At 53.4% G+C, this 17,785-nt stretch overlaps 1 long non-coding RNA gene across 2 annotated transcripts; it reads left to right on the top strand.

Annotated features, from left to right (window-relative positions):
* The first annotated feature begins 235 nt into the window (after positions 1-235).
* LOC132668967 (uncharacterized) lies at positions 236-14,164 on the top strand. 2 transcript variants are annotated; one of them, XR_009605905.3, is made up of 4 exons: positions 236-5,997; positions 6,613-7,710; positions 8,167-8,396; positions 13,892-14,164. It is a non-coding gene; the product is annotated as an uncharacterized LOC132668967 (long non-coding RNA). The 2 variants fall into 2 exon arrangements; XR_013556333.2 differs by lacking the exon at positions 13,892-14,164 and adding an exon at positions 10,256-11,219.
* Positions 14,165-17,785: the final 3,621 nt, after the last annotated feature.

Raw genomic sequence — 17,785 nt, 5'->3', positions numbered from 1 at the left:
GTGGCTTGGCCAGAGCTGGGATTTAAATGCAGGTCTAGGGGCGCCTGGGTGGCTCAGTCGGTTAAGCGTCCGACTTCAGCTCAGGTCACGATCTCGTGGTCCGCGAGTTCGAGCCCCGAGTCCGGCTCTGGGCTGACGGCTCGGAGCCTGGAGCCTGCTTCTGGTTCTGTGTCTCCCTCTCTCTGCCCCTCCCCCATTCATGCTCTGTCTCTCTCTGTCTCAAAAATAAGTAAACGTTAAAAAAAAAATTGAAAAAAGAAAAAAGAAATGCAGGTCTATCGGGACACCTGGGTGGCTCAGTCAGTTAAACGTCTGACTTCGGCTCAGGCCATGAGCTCACGGTTCGTGAGTTCGAGCCCCACATTGGGCTTTCCGCTGTCGGCACGGAGCCCTCTTCGGACCCTCTATCCCTCTCTGTCTCCCTGCCCTCTGCATGCTCTCTCTCAAATTAAACAAGCATTAAAAGAACAAATAACAAATGCAGGCCTGTTGGTCTTTTATAAAGTGAAAAAAGGAATGTACTGAATTGTGTATATGCGTATGTATACGCTGGGGTGCACATATGTGTATATTTGCACTATGATGGCAGGAATATTGGCACTTTGCTAATTTTCTCGATATTTCTAGTTTCGTTTCAGAAATGTAATGGGGAAAAATTAAAAACTACGTAGCCAATGGTTTAGAGAATTAATGTTGGACCGGGCTCTGTGCCCTGAATCTTCACTTAAAGATTCTTTGGTGCAGCAGGGAGGCCACATGATTCTGTACTCCCAGGATGGAATCTGAAGGGCGCAATGTCGACATTTCCTGATACCCTTGTTTTCTAATCTGTGCTTTCCTGAGTTTGGAGACGTTTTCATTTTTATTCTCCTCCCTCCCTCCCCTCCCTTCCTCCTTTTTTCTTCCTTCCCTCTTTTCTTCCTCTCTCTCTCTCACTTTCTTTCTTCTCGCCAGACAGGATAAAGAGCGAGCATTGTTTACATTTTTCCAGCACTATTTAAACTTATTGTACTTAAAAAAAAGATTAAATCATTAGGCTGTTGGGGTGTGGATGGGGAGGTGTGAGAAAACTCAGCTCCAAAAACAGCCCCCCCCCCACCCCCCGTCTTTCTTACTTATATAAAACTTTGTTCTCAAGGCTTCTTCGGGGCCAAAGAACAAGCACACAAACAAAATCAGGTCGTAACCATCCTGCTCTCTGCCCCTTGCTCAGCTGGACCCTGGGTGGAGCCCCAGGACAAAGGTCTGGGGAGCACCCAGAACCAGAGCCAGCACACCCAGGAGGGGGGCCCACGTGCCCCAGCTCAGGCTCCCAAGTGGAGACAAGCAATTGGAGGGAGTGGCCAGACTCCTCCCACCCCAACATAGTGTCCGTGCTCAGAGAGGGGAGCCCCCAGTTCCCTCCTCTTTGAAATGGGGCCGCTGGGAGAACCCGCCGGGACACCCGTGGGCCCGGTGGGAGGGAGGACCGGGTTGGGCCAGGCGCTCCGGCAGTGCGGGCTGAACCCGGTCTGTGAAGATGGGCCTGGGGTGTGGGGAAGCTTTTGCAGGTCAAAAAGCATGTGTTTGGAGAAACCCTTGCTCTGTTCTTGGCTTGGGAGCCTCATGCCTTCTGCCTTCTGTGAATCACTTCTTCTTACAGCATTGCTGTTTTCCCCACCTCGTGTTGCAGTCATGTGAACCCCCCGTGCCAGTTTCTGCCTCCTCTTGGGCTGGCCGCCAACAGCCGCCTGCCCGTCCGTGCTGTTTTGAGGCAGTGTAAGGGACAGACACAGAGGCCGAGGGTCCCCCTCCGGGGACAAGGCCCTGCCCTGGACTTGCCAGGTTTCAGGCATCTGGCGTGAGGCGGTGGAAAGAGCTCTTGACTGGTGTCGGGAGCCCCGGATGCTCCACGGACCTGCCGCGAAACTGCCTGTGCCAACCCCGGATTCAGCTACCGCCCTGAGAAATGGGACATCTGGCCTGAATGTCACAAAGGGCCTTCTCGGCTTCGGGGTCCTAAGGGAAGGGCTGGAGCTGAGCTCTCTCCTGCCAGGCCCTCCCTCGTGGGCTCCCCCACATCCGGCCCTGCTCCCCGACAGGGTTCGAGGCACCGGCAGCTACTGGTTAACGCAGACCAGATGCAACCCTTTCCCGGGACATGCTCGGCGGCCTTCCTCCGCGGAGGCCTTGGGGATATTTGAAACGCCATGGAGTTTGGCTTTGGAGCCCAGGGTGGAAACCACAGCTCCATTACGCGAGCACATCTGATCTCCCTGGGAGGAGAGAGGCGACTGGCCTCAGAGAAAGAGAGACAAGTTGGAGGCCGCTGGCTCTCTGGGGAACAGTTTTGCTTCCCTGCTTATAGGATGGGGTCTGGGAGCCCCAGGGAGGGCAAGTCCGCCATGCTGATCTTGGAGATGCTGGGTTCCCTAATCCCCGAGGATGGCGGCAAAGGCCAGGGGCCTCTAGAGAGGAACTTGAGTCCCCTATGAGGACTGGACATCCACCCAGGAACCATTCTGCCTCGTGCCACCCCCGCCGTGAGAGCGCATATATTGAAAGCTTTCATGTTTGCCAGACCCCTCGTCAAAGAAGAAAAATTCCATGGAGAGGGAATGGCCACCTCTCCCTCCTCCTCCCTGGGACGGACCAAGCAACTGGATTTGCACAAACGAGTGGGAAATGATTCCAAAGTCACTGCCTGTTAAGACACCCCAGCTTCGATCACTGCCTAGTTGGGTCGCTTTGGGCCAATATCCTACTATCTCCAGCCCCAGATTCCCATTTGCCCTGTGGAAATAATAAGCCTCACCTTGGAGATGGGGGCTATAGGATGTGCATAAAGGAGCCTCACAGAGGCTCAGTGGAGGTGAGTCACTGTTACTCCCAAATGACCTGGATTAATCCTCCTCTCCTGTTTCTAAATATTCCAAGACCATCGTCACTGCCCATCAGCACTGTGGTTGGCAGAAGTAACAGAGACACCCCCAGGGGTGGCTGCGGTCGGAGCCGAGGTGGCCAGTCAGCTGGGCTTCATGAGGGTAGCATCTCCGGGCTGGAGTGCTGGGGCAGGCACTTTGAAACTGCCCACACGCGGCCCCATCGTGACTCTTAAGGGCAGGACCCGGGGCTGAGACCATCTCTGTCAGCCCTTCCAGCCTGAGGCTCTTTCTCCCCAGGAGTGAAGGTTCAGGCAGGGCAGTGGATCCTCGAGCTTCTGCTCAGTGCCCACTCACCTGGGTGCTCTGGGCTGCTTCCTTGGCCATTTCTGCGGGGCGCGGGACTGAATTGCTTGGTCACTCAGCAAGTGAAACGGGGACAGCAGCCAGCCATGTTAGCTCCCTGGTGTGTGTGTGGGGGGGACGATGTTATGAGGGTAGGGAGAGTGGTCAGTGGTTTAGTCATATGATCCTTCCTACTGTCGTGGGGAGAGACCTCAGGCTCAGGGCATCAACCAGGGGTGGGGGTCTAAGAGTGTGGGTGCAGCAGTTTCCCTGTAAACTTAAGATTTGTGGAAGGAAAGAGATTGCGCTTGGTAACAGACCTTGAAATCGGCATCACGAAGCCTTTTCTAGTCTTGCCAAACCCTCCAATGTGTCTCCATCCATGCCCCCCACCCTCCCTCTCATTCATTCACGCATTCGTGCAGCCACTCACTCCATGAATACTCCACGAGCACCCTCTTTGTTTCTGGCGCTGGGGATACCACTCTGAGTATAATGCCTGCCCTCATGGAGCTTTTGGTGTAGGTGGGGAGAAAGACCTTAAACAATGAGTCGTACACATCGGTACAAAATTCACACTTAACAGGTGCCGGGAAGGAAAAGAACGGGGTGTCGGGAGAGCACCTAACAAGGGCCCCCTCCTCCCAAAGGTCAGTCCTTGCTATGTGTCTGGCAGTGACCTAAGTCCTTGATGTGGACTCGCTAGATCCTTGCCACGTCCCCGTGTGCCACTGTCATCACCATCCTACGGGTGAGGAAACCGGGCGGACCCGAGATCTCAGTCGTTTATCCTAATTCCGTGCCGTGGGAGGGCAGCCCTCCCTCTTCCCTTTTTCACAACTGAAGAAACCAAGACTTTAGCTGAAGTCAAATGTTTTTCTCAAGGTCACAGAGCTGGAATGGCTGAGTTCCCTGGCTCATCTCCTCCAACCAACTTGGGACAGAATTTTTCCCCCAGTGGAGATAAATCAGCCACTTACAACTGGAAGCTCAATTGTATTTATGGCCTCACAATTTTTCACCCCTCCCTGTATTCACATGCTTTGCTCAGTAAATCTGCAGTGCTCTCTTACCCAGGGTAGAATGTTCTGCAGGCCCTGGCTCTGGGCTCAGTCCTGTGATTTGCTGTGGCTGATGGGATATTAGCAGACTTGTTGCAAGCCGAGGCTCCACAAAGCACTTGCGCATTTCCCCTCTTGCGTTTCTTCTCTGCCACTGTCGCGAGAACGTGCCGACTGGCTTGCCGAATGAGTAGGCCTGTGGCCCTGAACCAAGGTACCCCTGGCATCCCAGCCCAGGCCATTGTAGGTCAGACCTCCACGTGAGAGGCCCCAGCCAAGATCGGCTGGACCCCACACACTCGGGAGCTAAACGAATGTTTGCCCCTGGGGTCTGGCTCGTTTGTTACGCAGCATGATGGCAATTGTTGACGGATACTGATCTGTATGAAGCCAAAGTGACTATAGATTGCAGATGATGAGCAAAGCTGGAGGTCGCTACACAGCAGGGGAGGAAGGAAGAATTCTGAGCTGAGAGGTCAGGGAACGAGCCATCGAACAGTGACACGGAGCTGAATCTTGAAGGAGGAAAACACAGGTGTCCCAGCAGATGACACAGACACAGGCATGGAGGCGTGCACTTGCACTTGTCCAAGGAACGGCAGGTCACCCAGTAGGGCTGCTACATGGAGGCAATGTGGGAGTGAGACTGGACTACCTGAAAGGCAGCTGCCACCGATTTCTCCTTGCCTGAGCGTCTATGGTGCTCCTCCCAGAAAGAGGAGGGCCTGTGTCCCCTCCCCTTGAATCTCGACTGGCCTTGTGACTTTCTTTGATGAACAGAAAGGGCAGAAGTGACTCTGTGCCCGTTCCAGGCCTAGCCTTAAATGGCCCGGGGCCCTCTGTGTTCCCTCTCTCTTTTGGAAGTCGGCCGCCGTGGAAAGAAACTCGGGCCGACAAGACAGGGATGTGGAACCATGCATGCGGAAGGCAAGGTCACATGGAGGAGAGCTGAGAAACCCCAGCACAGGTGTGTGGAGGAGGCTTCTTGGACATTCTGGGCCAGCTGAGCCCCTGGCTGGACACAGCCGCGCCGATCCCACATGGAGCCCGGGATCTGCCCAGCTGACCTGCAGAGCTCTGAGCGGGGAGTAACCCAGTGTGATTTCAAGCACTGAGTGTGGGGTGTTTTGTTACCCAGCAGAGATCACTGAGACAGGTGGCCTGGCAGATGCTAGTTTCTGGGAGTCTCTGGGACGTCTAACCTCCGCGAGAGCCCTGAGCTCTGTTTGCAGACAACTGGAGCGGGCTTTTCTCCTGTTTCCTTCCTGCTAGGGAGGGTGAGGGGAGTTGTGCGGTTTCCCACGTCCCATTTTGAAGGCGCTCCTATGACAAGCTAATGGAACTCCTAGATAAGAATGACAAGCTATGAGCTTGGACTCTGGGGTCAGACTCCCGGGATTTAAGTCCCAGCTCTGCCAATTTCTAGCTGTGCGACTGACCTTGGGCAATCTACATAACCGCTCTGTGCCTCAGTTTCTTTATCTGTAAAATGAGGTATTAGATTCCTATGTGGATTAAATAAGGTAATATATCCAAGCTCTTAAAATAGTGCCTGACTCATCATAAGCCCTCGATAAATATCATCTACTGTTTTATTGCTACTATTGAGGCCGCTGCTACTAGTAATAGGAGGAGGAGGTTCCAGGGCTTCTGAGCTGGATATTTCAGTGTTCTTGACCTGAAGGAGCCCACAGTCTCACCGACTCCAAGTAGAGCTGACGCCTGAACAGGTAAGTTACAATACAAAGGGGTGGAAATAAAAACAAGAGAATGATTGAGTCTGGGAGTGGTTTATTGTACCTGGGAATTAAGAAGACTTCCTAAGGGAGGTAACTATTGAGCTGGGTTTTGACGACCGAACCCAGTTTCCTGGCTTTATCAGTTCAGTGTACGTTTGGCTCTGAGTCAAAGCGACCACCACTGCCGAACAAAAACGGAAACACAAAAATAACAGTAGCTTCAACAAGACAGAAGTTTCTGTCTGACTCCAGTAGAAATCTGGTGGCGGAAGGCCCAGGGCCCCTAGGGTGTCCATTGCTCTCCTCCTGGTGCAAGGTGGCTGCAAGAGCTCCGGCAGTCGGGCTCTTTAAGAACATTCCTGGATTTTGTACACCGCATTTACAAGCTGTTGGCAAGGCTTCATCCCACGGCCAACCTAATTGCAAGGGAGACTGAGAACATATTCTTTATTCTGGGTGGCCTGTGGCCAGCTGGCTAAGAACTGGGTACCCCGTTACTGAGGAGGACTTGGGGAGCAGACACTGGAGGTCTAGGTTCCCACTAGAAAGAATGGCACATGCAAAGGCCTGTGTACTTGGAGTACATGGCCGGTTCTGCCTTCACAGGGCCTTCAAGGATCCTCACTCCTTCTCTGCTGAGATGCTCTCTGGTTCATCACAGGCCGGCCTGTGGACTTGCACTTAGATTAGCGTCCTGCCAGCCAGGCACACCCACTCCCTGCTCTCCTGTTGCTCTGGAAGCTCCCTCCCACCCAGTGCATCATGGGAGACACCGAGATGCCCTTAAGGAGCTTGCGTTCACTGAGGAGACAGAACTGCTGAGTGGAGGGGCCGCAGAGAGAAGGGCCAGAGCCCCCATCAGACCTCTGACCTAGGCCTGGACAGCCAGACTAAGTGGCTGAGAGGGCCCCCTGGGCCAGGGGAATGCTGAAAAGAAAGGCCAGGAGGCAGCTCTTAGGGGTCCTAGGTGACCCTTGAGGAGAGCTGTCCTGCTAGTTCTGGAGGTCTGAGGCCTCAAAGGCCACCTGCTTGAGGGATGAGAGTCCTTGTCCCTACAGATGACATCACATGTATGCTGGTCGTGGCAGGTTGGGACCAGGGAGCCAGTGCTGTTGGAGAAGAAAGGGAGCCACAGAGGACGGCGTCTTGGAGCAAGCCCTAGGAAGCACAGTCCCCACTCGGGGCCAGGAGGCAGGAGAGCGGGAGATTCACGCGGCCAAGGTGTCGGCATGGAACTCCAGTTCTGCCTCGGACACGCTGGGTGACGTGAAGCCTCAATTTTCCCATCTGTAAAGTGGGGGCCCACTTAAGGGCATAATGAGGGCTCCAGATGATGGGTGGAAAAGGCCTTGGCAAGAGCTCACGTGCCCTGCAGACACACGTGTTAGTGCAGAGACCTCTGAAGGAAGGCCTCCCCCAGGGCAGCCTCTCTTCCACACCGTCACAGGCGCGGGGCTTTCAACAGACAGTACTGCCCGCCTACTGCCTACGAGGCCTGAGCTTCTCGGGGATCCACCCGCCCCACCCCGCACTTGCGCACCCCTTCCTCACCTCCCAGCCTCTCACATCCCCTCGGTCAGCACTCTGGGTGCAGCCAGCAGCCAGCAGCCCGGCCCCGGGGTGGCAGACCGGGATGCCATGCACCTGGGACAAAAGCAGAGGTGCCCTGGAGAGCCTGCGAGCCCAAGTGCCAGTCCTACTCAGGTAGGACTCCTGGCTCGCACGCCCACAGGGACCAGGCAGGCAGCCAGTGTGGAGAGCAGGTCAGAGGGTGGCGGCCTCCGGGCGCGCGGCCTGTACCAAGCCGGGAAGCATGTGCCCACCCGGTTCAAACGCAGGGTCTTTACACACGGTCCTCAACGCACCGCACTGGAAAGCAGAACCGCAAATCGGAGGCTTCGTGATGGGCTCTCCCGAGCACAGTGTCTGCTGTGTACGCGTTCGCGGGGAGGGGGGTCTGTTTTTCCCCCGAACCGGCGACATCAGTCGGTCTGGGAGAAGTGGCCGCCTGCTTTGCTTCTGGGGGTGGAAGGCGGGTGGGGGCCCAGGGTCTGATTGGGTGGATAGAACGTGGAGCCTACAAGACTTTCTTTCTTTCTTGTTTTCTTTTTCTTGGCCTGGTGTTGCCCCTTTGCTGGCACTGCTCCGCGTCATCATCAGCCACAAGTCTCCAGCGGGATTTGCCACGTTTCTTCGCCCCAGGTGGCGCGCACGTGACCCGCGCCGAGCCAATCGGCGTCTTCTGCAGGGGATTTGCAATCAGGACCCAAAGACTTCAGCTGAGGCCACCTGGCTTCACATCTCGAGGCCACGTCGAGCCGGGAGCTGTTGACAGCTATGTTTTCCACTACCGACCGGAGGCGTGAGCAGAGCCAGGGGACAGCGGCAAGGTAAGAGAGGGAGGGGGCCCTGCTGGGCACCCACGGGGCTCTCAGCCCCGACGGCACCCTTTCCCGACCCCGACTGGGTCTTGCTCCGGGATTCCAGGAGACACCCCCGGGGCTCCTTTCGGGAACTTCCCTGCCCCCCGCCCCCCCGTTTTCTTTTTCTTGCCATAGCTAGCTTAGGTGAGTTTCTGTTGCAATCAAAATAATCCTACCCGATATAAAGAAAAGCACAGTGCAATCTCCTTGCGTGTGACTCACTGAGCCCGCAGCTTCACTTGCATTATCTCGTTAATTCCTTATGATGACTGGGAGGCAGATGTTGTTCTTTCCATTTGACAGATGAGAACACTGAGGCTCAGAGAGACTAGGTGACGTGCCTAGAGTCACGCAGCTGACAGGCACTTGAGTCTGGGCTGGCTGATTCTAGGGGCCAAGTGGAACCCCTCCTGGGCACTTACGACCCACCCTGCTGTTAGGGGTTGTGTTTGAAAGTCACTGGCCTGGGAGTTGTGCTGGACCTCACACACACAGTCCATGATTCTTTGGGCTTATTTGACTCTGTTCTAGTAACTATATTTGTGCATCTCGAGAAAGAGCCATGCTGGTTAGGCTTTACGTTTTCAGTACTGGGCTGGGGGCCGCCTCCTTGGGGAGTCCGGGTAGAGCCCGGCCCAGCCCTAGACCAGGCTGGCTACTAGAGAAGGCTGATATCACATCCTGCCACAGCTCTGAGGCCTGCCTGTGAGTCATGGGCCTGGGCCGCCTGGGGCAGAAATGGTCCTCCCCCAGACCCCAAACCTAAGCCAGCCCCTCTGGGAAACCTTTCAGGGCCCAGGTGGTGTGACATTTTCTCCGTTCCCCCTCACACTCCGTTTGCCATGGTCCCACCTCAGGACTCAGGAGCCCTTGTTTGGGCTTTCCTGCTGAACCACCATGTAGGATAAAGCCGGCCTCTGTAATAGGCTTGGCTCCCCTCCTCCCCAGGGGTGAGTGGTTGCCCTTAGAGGGTCAGATAGAGAAGACCTAACATTGGCTGGGTCCTAGGAAGCGAGGGGTTCCTAGGAGAGGTAGCGGGAGACCTGGCCGCTCGGGAGGCTCTAGGTATAGGCCTAGCCGTGTGCAGACAGGTAGGCTCTCCAGAGACGGGACCAGCCATCCCTGCTCTTTGAAAATCTTTTAGAAGTTCACTTATTTGAATTCTATGAAAGTACAGTTTTCGAAAGAAGTGGAATCATGCTCTATGACATAAATAATTTGTTTTTTACCCCACTGAATAGATTACGCACATTCTTCCAAATGAACAGAGACCTGAGTTATTCTTGTTAGTAGTTGCTTGACAGTCTATAGACTGAACAGCTCAGGGAAAACTCAGGACTGGTTTCGTTGTGAATGTAGATCTAAGAATTCTAAGTAAAATATTAGCAAAAGGCGGGGGGCAGGGGTGCCTGGGTGGCTCAGTTGGTTAAGTGTCCAACTTCTGTTCAGGACATGATCTCATGGTTTTGAGTTCGAGCCCCATGTCAGGCTCTGTGCTGACGGCTCAGAGCCTGGAGCCCGCTTCAGATTGCGCGTCTCCTTCTCTCTCTGCCCCTCCTCCGCTTATGCCCTGTCCCTCTCTGTCTCTCAAAAATAAGTAAAAATGTTAAAAAAAAATTAAAAAGTCCAGAGCAGACAAGGCTCCAGGGTCCACCACAAGTGTTAGACCATGTTGTCCCAGCTAGAGACCCAGGGGCCCAAGGGCAGTGTTGGGGAGAAGCTGGTTCCCAGAGGCCTCCGGGGCAAGTCCACTCCCTGGAGGCCTCCTGCAAGTCTCTGTGCCCAGTTCTATATTCATAAGTTGGTGTTCTTTTTCTTACAAACAGTCCTTGAGTTGTACCAGCCTCAGGCCCCACACCTGGACCCTCCCCTGACTCTACTTCAGCATGTCCCCCCTGGATTGTAATCCTTGCGCCACCTTGACTCCCCAGCAGCCCGCCTGGCCGGGCATGCAGAACGGACCGTGAAGTGAAGGAATGAGGAAAGCAGAGGGACGTGACTTGTCCAAGGTTACTCTGCGATCATTGGCAGAGTCCAGACCAGAGCCCGCGTCTCTACCCACATCGTGTGGGGCCCTGCCCACTTCTCCAGGCAACCGCTTGGCCTGGTTTTTGCCCCCATGACATCCAGGAGGTGCTGAGAGCATAGAGGGTTGAGTTGCAACCTTGGGTAACTGGAGGGAGACCCAAATGCGGGAACATGTCCAGGCTGCCCGGTGTGTGGACCTGCCGGCTGTGGAGACGTAGAGAGGGCAGGCTTGGCACATGTGCCCCTGCCCCTCCACCTGCAGCCTCTTAGGGTCCCTGTCGCTAAGGGGTCTGGGAGCCACATCGGGGCAAGCCCACTGGCTCCAGCCCTCTCCTTGGCTCCTTCAAGAGCATGTTGAGTTTCTGGCACCTCTGGGGCAAGCTTGAACAGGCGGTGACAGGGAGAACAGGTGACAAACACGGCCCCGTGCCTCCCTCTCTTGGGCTGTATCGTATTAAATGAAAACAGCAGCTTGGACAACAAGATGGCCCCATTTTTATAAAAATAAACATGTACTCATATGTGTGTATTCTAATTTTCCCATAATGATTATGTATTACTTGTGGAAGGGCAGCACAGAGCAGTGTTTAAGAGCCAGAATGGGTTGGGGGGAGCGCCTGAGTGGCTCAGTCGGTTAAGCATGTGACTTCGGCTCAGGTCACGATCGCATTAGGTTAGTGGGTTCGAGCCTCACGTCAGGCTCTGTGCTGACAACTTGGAGGCTGAAGCCTGCTTCCAATTCTGTGTCTCCCTCTCTCTCTGCCCCTCTCCCCCCTCTCTCTCAAAAATAAACATTAAAAAAAAAATAAAAAGGGTCAGAACGGGGCTGGTCTTCCTTCATTCTAGCTGTGTGTGTGTGTGTGTGTGTGCGTGTGTGTGTGTGTGTGCGCGCGCGCGCGCGCGCAGGGGGGCAAGTCACGTCGTGACCTCTCTGAGCTTCAGGTTATTCATCTGCAAAATAAGGTGCAGGCTCCTTGTCGGACCCCACCCAGGGATCACATTTAATACCACTAGTTATGGGGCCAATTCACCTGAGAAGCATACAGCACCAGGGTTCCTGCTGAAAATATTGAGCCTGGATCTAGTCATGAGGAAACATCAGACAAATCAAATTGAGAGACACTCTGCAAAGCATCTGGCCTGGACTTTTCCAAAAGGCCAATGGCATGAAAAGACGAAACAAAGTGAATAAAGGTCTGGAGAATGATTCCGGATTAAAGGAGATGCCAAGGGTGGTCCTTGATCAGATCCTGGGTAGGACAGGGAAGCTATAAAGGACATTATTGAGACAACTGCATATTTGCATGCAGACAGGACATTAGATAAGAGTATGAGGATGTTAAGTTTCCTGAGTGCCATCACTATATAGGGATTATGGGAAAATGTCCTCATTCTTAAGAAATAGTTGCTGAAATACTTAGGGGAAAATACCATGATGTCTGCAACTACTTCTCCTCAATTAAATAAATATAAATAAAATATGTAAAATATAGATAAAGTAAATGCAGCAAAAATTAAGTTCAGTGAAATTAATTATTTTTTTAAAATCTGAATACAAGCTTCCTTTAAATTCTTTTTTTTTAAATTTTTTTTAACGTGTATTTATTTGTGAGACAGAGAGAGACAGAGCATGAACGGGGGAGGGGCAGAGAGAGAGGGAGACATGGAATCGGAAGCAGGCTCCAGGCTCTGAGCCTTCAGCCCAGAGCCCGACGTGGGGCTCGAACTCATGGACCACGAGATCCTGATCTGAGCCAAAGTCGGACGCTCAACCGACTGAGCCACCCAGGTGCCCCTCAGTTAAATTAATTAAATGCCCAGCACAGGGCAGATCTTGATAATCTATAATCGATAATCGCAAGCCACTGCTTCATCCAGCCTAGAGCGGCCTCTGCCCTGCCTCCTCCCTAAAAGGCCCCTTTTCTTTCCAATCCCCCCCACCCCCAACAGAGGCCCCTTTTCCAGAAGAGGTGGCCACCATGGAGACTCTGGGAGAATAGCAGGAATCAGCCCGTGGCCTTCCCCTGAAAGTCAAGTCTTCCCCAGACTCAGGCTCCAAATAGCCTCATTCCACCTCCATCCACAGGTCCTGGGTCCTCATTCATATGCCATGGGCTGTCCTCTCTCTTCTAATTTGCTCACACAGTCCTCTTGGCCTAGAATGCCATCCTTCCTTTTCCTAGCACCTACATCCAAATTACCCTTCAAAGAAAGCCCTCTGAAGTGTTCAGAGACCCACCCCTCTCCCAGCCCAACGAAGAAGCATCCTTTCCTGGAGTGACCCTTTTCCTGTTATTCCGCTCTGCAATGCCCTCGTCACTCTGTTGCCTTCATGAGCCTTGGAGGCTCCAATTTGCACAGCCCGGACTGCAACCCCCATTATCTCTAGGACACACTCAATCCCTGAGCCCTGGCAGATGCTTTACGTATGTTTGTTGACCAAAGTTTGGGTTGCCAGTACGAATCTGCTGCCGTTTTGGAGACTAAATACGTGCTGGTGTATTCATATAATAGAATACAATGCAGGCGTCAAAAGAATGACGTAGATTGGTATGGAGCAATCTGAGATATAATAATAAGTGAAAGCAAGGTGCACGGCCGTGAATGTAGTAAGCTACTATTTGCGTAAGAAGAAAAGTATATATGTGGTACTCGCGAAGGCTGTCCCAGGAAGGAGAAGGGGAGCTGGGGAGACAGAGAGGGAGTATGAAGTTTTACACCTGTGCCATGTGTATGTGAACGTTTGAGCATATTTTATGCTTTATTTTTTACAATTTATTCTTAGGGAGAGAATGAGGCGGCGAGGGGGAGAGAGAGGTGGGGAGAGAGAGAGAACCCCAAGCAGCCTCCACGCTGTCAGCGCAGAGCCTGAAGCCGGGCTCGAACCCACAAACTGTGAGATCACGACCTGAGCGAAAACCAAGAGTCAGACGCTCTACCGACTGAGCCGCCCAGGTGCCCCTAAAGAAAAGTTATTTTTGCCCCTAGCTAAAATGGTTAAAAGGGTAGGTAAGGAAGACTTTATTCAGGAACATTGGGAGGGGTAGGAAGACTACCACAGTAGGGGAGAGAGGTCGGGCTCCACCCTGAATACAGCGAAGACAGCTGGGGCTTTATAGACAAGGAGCAGGATGAGGGGGGCAATGGATGGAAAATCACGAAGAGTTGCCATCAAGGGTAGGGGCTTCTTACTAAACCGACTTAACAGGATTCTTGTTGAAGGCAGGAAAGGGGGATCGGATGTCAAGGGTGGGGCATCTTGCTAAACTGATTTAGCAGGATTCTTGCTAAAGCTGGGCTGGGCAGGCCAAAGACAAGGCCCAAGGATGAGGCCTGGTCAAAAAGAGGCCTCCAAGGAGCCTGTCTGAAATTTGGTCAAGGAAAGAGTCTTTGTCATGTGTTAGAGGATTTTGAGAAAATTCCCCTTTTTACAGGTAAGGAAATGGAAGCTCAGAGAAGTAGCCATTTGTCCAAGGCCTGCTTTCGTCCACCTCTTCCGAAGGCTCAGCGCCACGGCTCCTGCTGCGTTTCATTGGCCCCCTTGTCCACAAGTCACGGGTAAAAGGCCCCAGGCCCCAGCCCTGACACTGTCACTGACTCACTGCCATGTGACCCCGTTTAAGTCCGGCCCACCTCTGGGCCTCTCAATATGACCCAAGAACTAAGCTACTAGAGTCTTCTGGCTGAGCCATGGAAGCCTGGGGGGGCCGGGCAAGGCAATAATTAGCTGAGGGCTCTTCTGGAATGTTAAGTACCCGGCCCTGGAATGCAGCTCCCGCTGGCTACAAATATCAACCCCTCCCCATGGGACAGGCCCTGCAGGGAAGATAAAAATCAGGGTGTGCAGACACTGGGGACCCTGTCCTAGGAGTCCCTCTGCCGGGAAGCGCAGTCCTCTGACCTCTCCCAGGATCTTCCTCCGTCCACAGCTCCCTCCCACTTAGGGCTTTGCCCGGAGTGGTGGGGAGCCCAGTGGTCCTGCCTCCTGGATTTAATGCCCTTGTGTAATCCCCTGGTCGGTGTGGGCTAGACTTAGTGACTGCCTCTCGCAACAGAGTACAGCAGAAGTGATGGGTCGTCACTTCTGATATCAGGTTACCAGAAGACTTTCATTCTGGCTTTCATTCTGGGCACCCTTCTGCTCTCTCTGAATGAAGCCAGCTGCCATGTTGTAAGCTGCCCAGGAGAGAGGCCCAAACGGCAAGGACCTGAGTGGGGCCTCTGGCCAGCCGCCAGAGAGGCCAGCGAGGTTAGTGAGGAACCCAGGTCTGCAGTCCAGCAACCCACGAGGCCCCAAATCCTGCCAACAAGCATGTGAGTGAGCTTGGCCACAGATCCATCCCTGGTCGGGCCCAGATGACTGCGGTGCTGGCCGCCAGCTTGATTGTGGCCTATGAGAGACCGTGTGGCAAAGGGCCAGCTGGGCCATGCCGACTCCTGCCCCATGGACACTGTTAAGACAATAAATGTGTGTGGTTTTAAGTGGCTGACTTTTGGGGCAATTTGTTATGCAGCATTGGATAACTAATACAGCACACATCAATCAAGTGCTTGCAGTGTGCCTGGCCCCTTTCCCATCATTCTTTCCCCTGCCACCCCTGGGAGGCCAGCCCACTTCATAGACAGGAGGTTCTGTGACTTGCCCAAGGTCTTATGGCTGGAGAGCTATGAAGCCAGAATACAGTCCAAATCCAACTTCTCCAGCCATAACCCCCTTGGAAAATAGGGGCATCCTACCTTCAACTTGACAAGGGGTTTCACCTGTCTCGTTCTCCTTGAGTTTCATACTCAGGTAGGCATTATGACTCTATTTGCCAGGTGAGGAAACTGAGGCCCAGAGAGGAGACTGACTTGTTTCAAGTTATATGGAATATTAGTTGCAAAGCCACAGTTAGAACCCAGGGTCTTGAGTTAGGGTTCAGGATTTTTATATATCACACGCCAGGCTGCCTTCCTCCCCGCCTCCCCAGCAAGTCCTGCTCAGACAGAATCCTATGGAATGGGAATCGCAAGACAGACTTCAGTGATTCTCAGCCTGGTTTCCTCAGGGCTTGAGGTTAAGTACCCTTTGGGAGAGCAGCTTTGCCATCTAAGTTTGGGGCCTCTGGCCTTGAACCCGGGCCCAGACCCTACAGAAGCCTGAATAGTCTTGGGCTCAAGAGAGAGAGTTCATCCTCAGATCCTAGGGGGACACGGTCTGACTGTTCTCAGACATCCTACCTGGAGAAGCCAGGACAAGACTAGCAAAGGCTCTGCCCCATGTGGTGGGCCAGGACAAATTTGGTGCCCGGCTGTCTCCACCTCTAGGCGGGATCTGGGATGCCAGATTTGGGGGACTTGGGCCCAGGCAGAAAGATGGGCAACATGAACAACATACTAGAGCACTCATCAGATCCAGATCCACGCTGAGATCCACTGGGAACCTGTGTCCCGCTTCTCGCCTACAGAGAGCCGTGGTTGGGCAGGACTGCACGGTGTCCATTAGGGTGTCACCGCACGCCAGGACCCTCAAGGGAGACTGCCATGACTCTACTCCCTGTTACTAGAATGCTTTGGACCGAGACAATCTCCCTACAAAGGAAGCTTCCCTCCCTGCTTCAAGGCCCAGGCCCCACTCCCAGCAGTCGGGCTGGGACATCATGAACTGTCCGAGCCGGGAAGCACTTAAGAGCCATCTGGCTCGCCTCCAGCTCCCAGGACCAAGCTCACCAATAACACCTAAAGACTCAGAGGCCCGGGAAGGGAACTCCGTTTGCCTAAAGTCACAGAGCCTAGTCTTCCAGGGCCAGGATTAGGACCAAGGTTTTCTGACTCTCAGTGCAGTACACAGGGCCCTAGGCTAGTACCTCTCAAATGTATGCTTGTATCAGAATCTTCTGGAGGGCTTATGTAAACACAGATACATGGGCCCCACCCTCAGAGTTTCTCATTCTGCGGGCCTGGGTGGGGACTGAGATTCTGCACGGCTGACAAGTTCCAAGTGGTGCCGATGGTGCGGGGGGAGGATCACACTTTGAGACCCAGTGCTCTAGACCATCTGTCTCCCAAATGGCTCTCCTGATGGTGCCCCAAAGCTCGGACCAAGGGCAATTTGCAGAGTCCCCAAGTGCCTGTCTAGGCACCCTCTCCTTTGAGGGAGTGGGGTGTGGCTGAAAGAACCACAAAGGGCAGGGTCGTGTCTCGTTCATCTTTGCAACAATTTGCCAAGCAGCTTCCATATTTGCTGACCCCTGAAACCCACAGATATAAATGACACACCCCAATTTATAAGGAACCATTTTTGAAAAAAAAAAAAAAAGGAACTTCCTTTTGTGATAACCATACTTAAAGTATTTTACTTTGTTCAGGTCATCGGGTGTTATGTGCAAGAATATTTTAAAGAAAACTACCACCAGGACGTGAATAGGAGGTGAAACGATGGTCTTCATCACCGTGTTTTCTGTTTCTATGCTTCACCGGTAGAGGCGGTTCCACCCATCACTGGTGGATCTATCCACACAGACACAGATTTATATGTAGGTACAGATTTGGATACAGACGCAGGTGCAGGTTTAGATGAAGATGCAGAGGTGAGGCCCCTAAGGAGAAAGGACATGCTCCCTCCTGCTCCTCCCCAAAACGTGGGTGTGGTGAGGGGGCCAATTTGGACACACGATGGCAGACAACAAGGTAGAAGGGGCCTGGGTGCCCGGACAACCTCCTGGAGTAGGACCACTGCTCCAGTCCCGGACAGTCTACTCCTGGGTCATCACAGGAGAGAGAAGTAACCTCCACTCTGACATGGCTCGAGTAGATCACGCACACATGCCCCCCAGCAGGTGACAAGCTCCTTGAGGATAGGGACAAAGCCTCCGCCTTTCGTACCAGAGCTCCCAGAACGTAGCCTAGCAAGGTTCAGTGTTGGTTCTGCCCTTCACTGGCAGGTGTCCTGGGGCAAATGACCTTCCTGGCTGTTTCCTCTTCTATAAAATGGGACTGAGAAACGTTCTCACAAGATTGTCGTCAAGCTTAGTGAGATGCTATGTGTGACACACTTAGCCCTGTGCTGGCACATAATGGGAGCTAAATCGCTGGTGGTTATTATAAGCTATTAGTTTTCAGAAATCTGATCCTGTCCCCTCCCACCCTGTTTTATACCATTGTTCCCCATTTCCCGTGAGATAACGTCTAAATTCGCTACCATGACTCATAAGACCCTCTATGCACCAATTCTGCCCACCTCCCTGGTCTCATCACTTATACTTGGGACAATGCAGCCGGACAGAGCTGCTCTGGCCTCCCCTGGTCCTACTCTGGTCCAGGGAGCTGTCCTAAGGTCAGAGTGAAAG

This window comes from Panthera onca, chromosome B3, assembly GCF_046562875.1.
Source record: "Panthera onca isolate mPanOnc1 chromosome B3, mPanOnc1 haplotype 2, whole genome shotgun sequence".
NCBI classification, from domain to species: domain Eukaryota; kingdom Metazoa; phylum Chordata; class Mammalia; order Carnivora; family Felidae; genus Panthera; species Panthera onca.
This window is presented reverse-complemented; position numbering and strand designations above follow the sequence as displayed.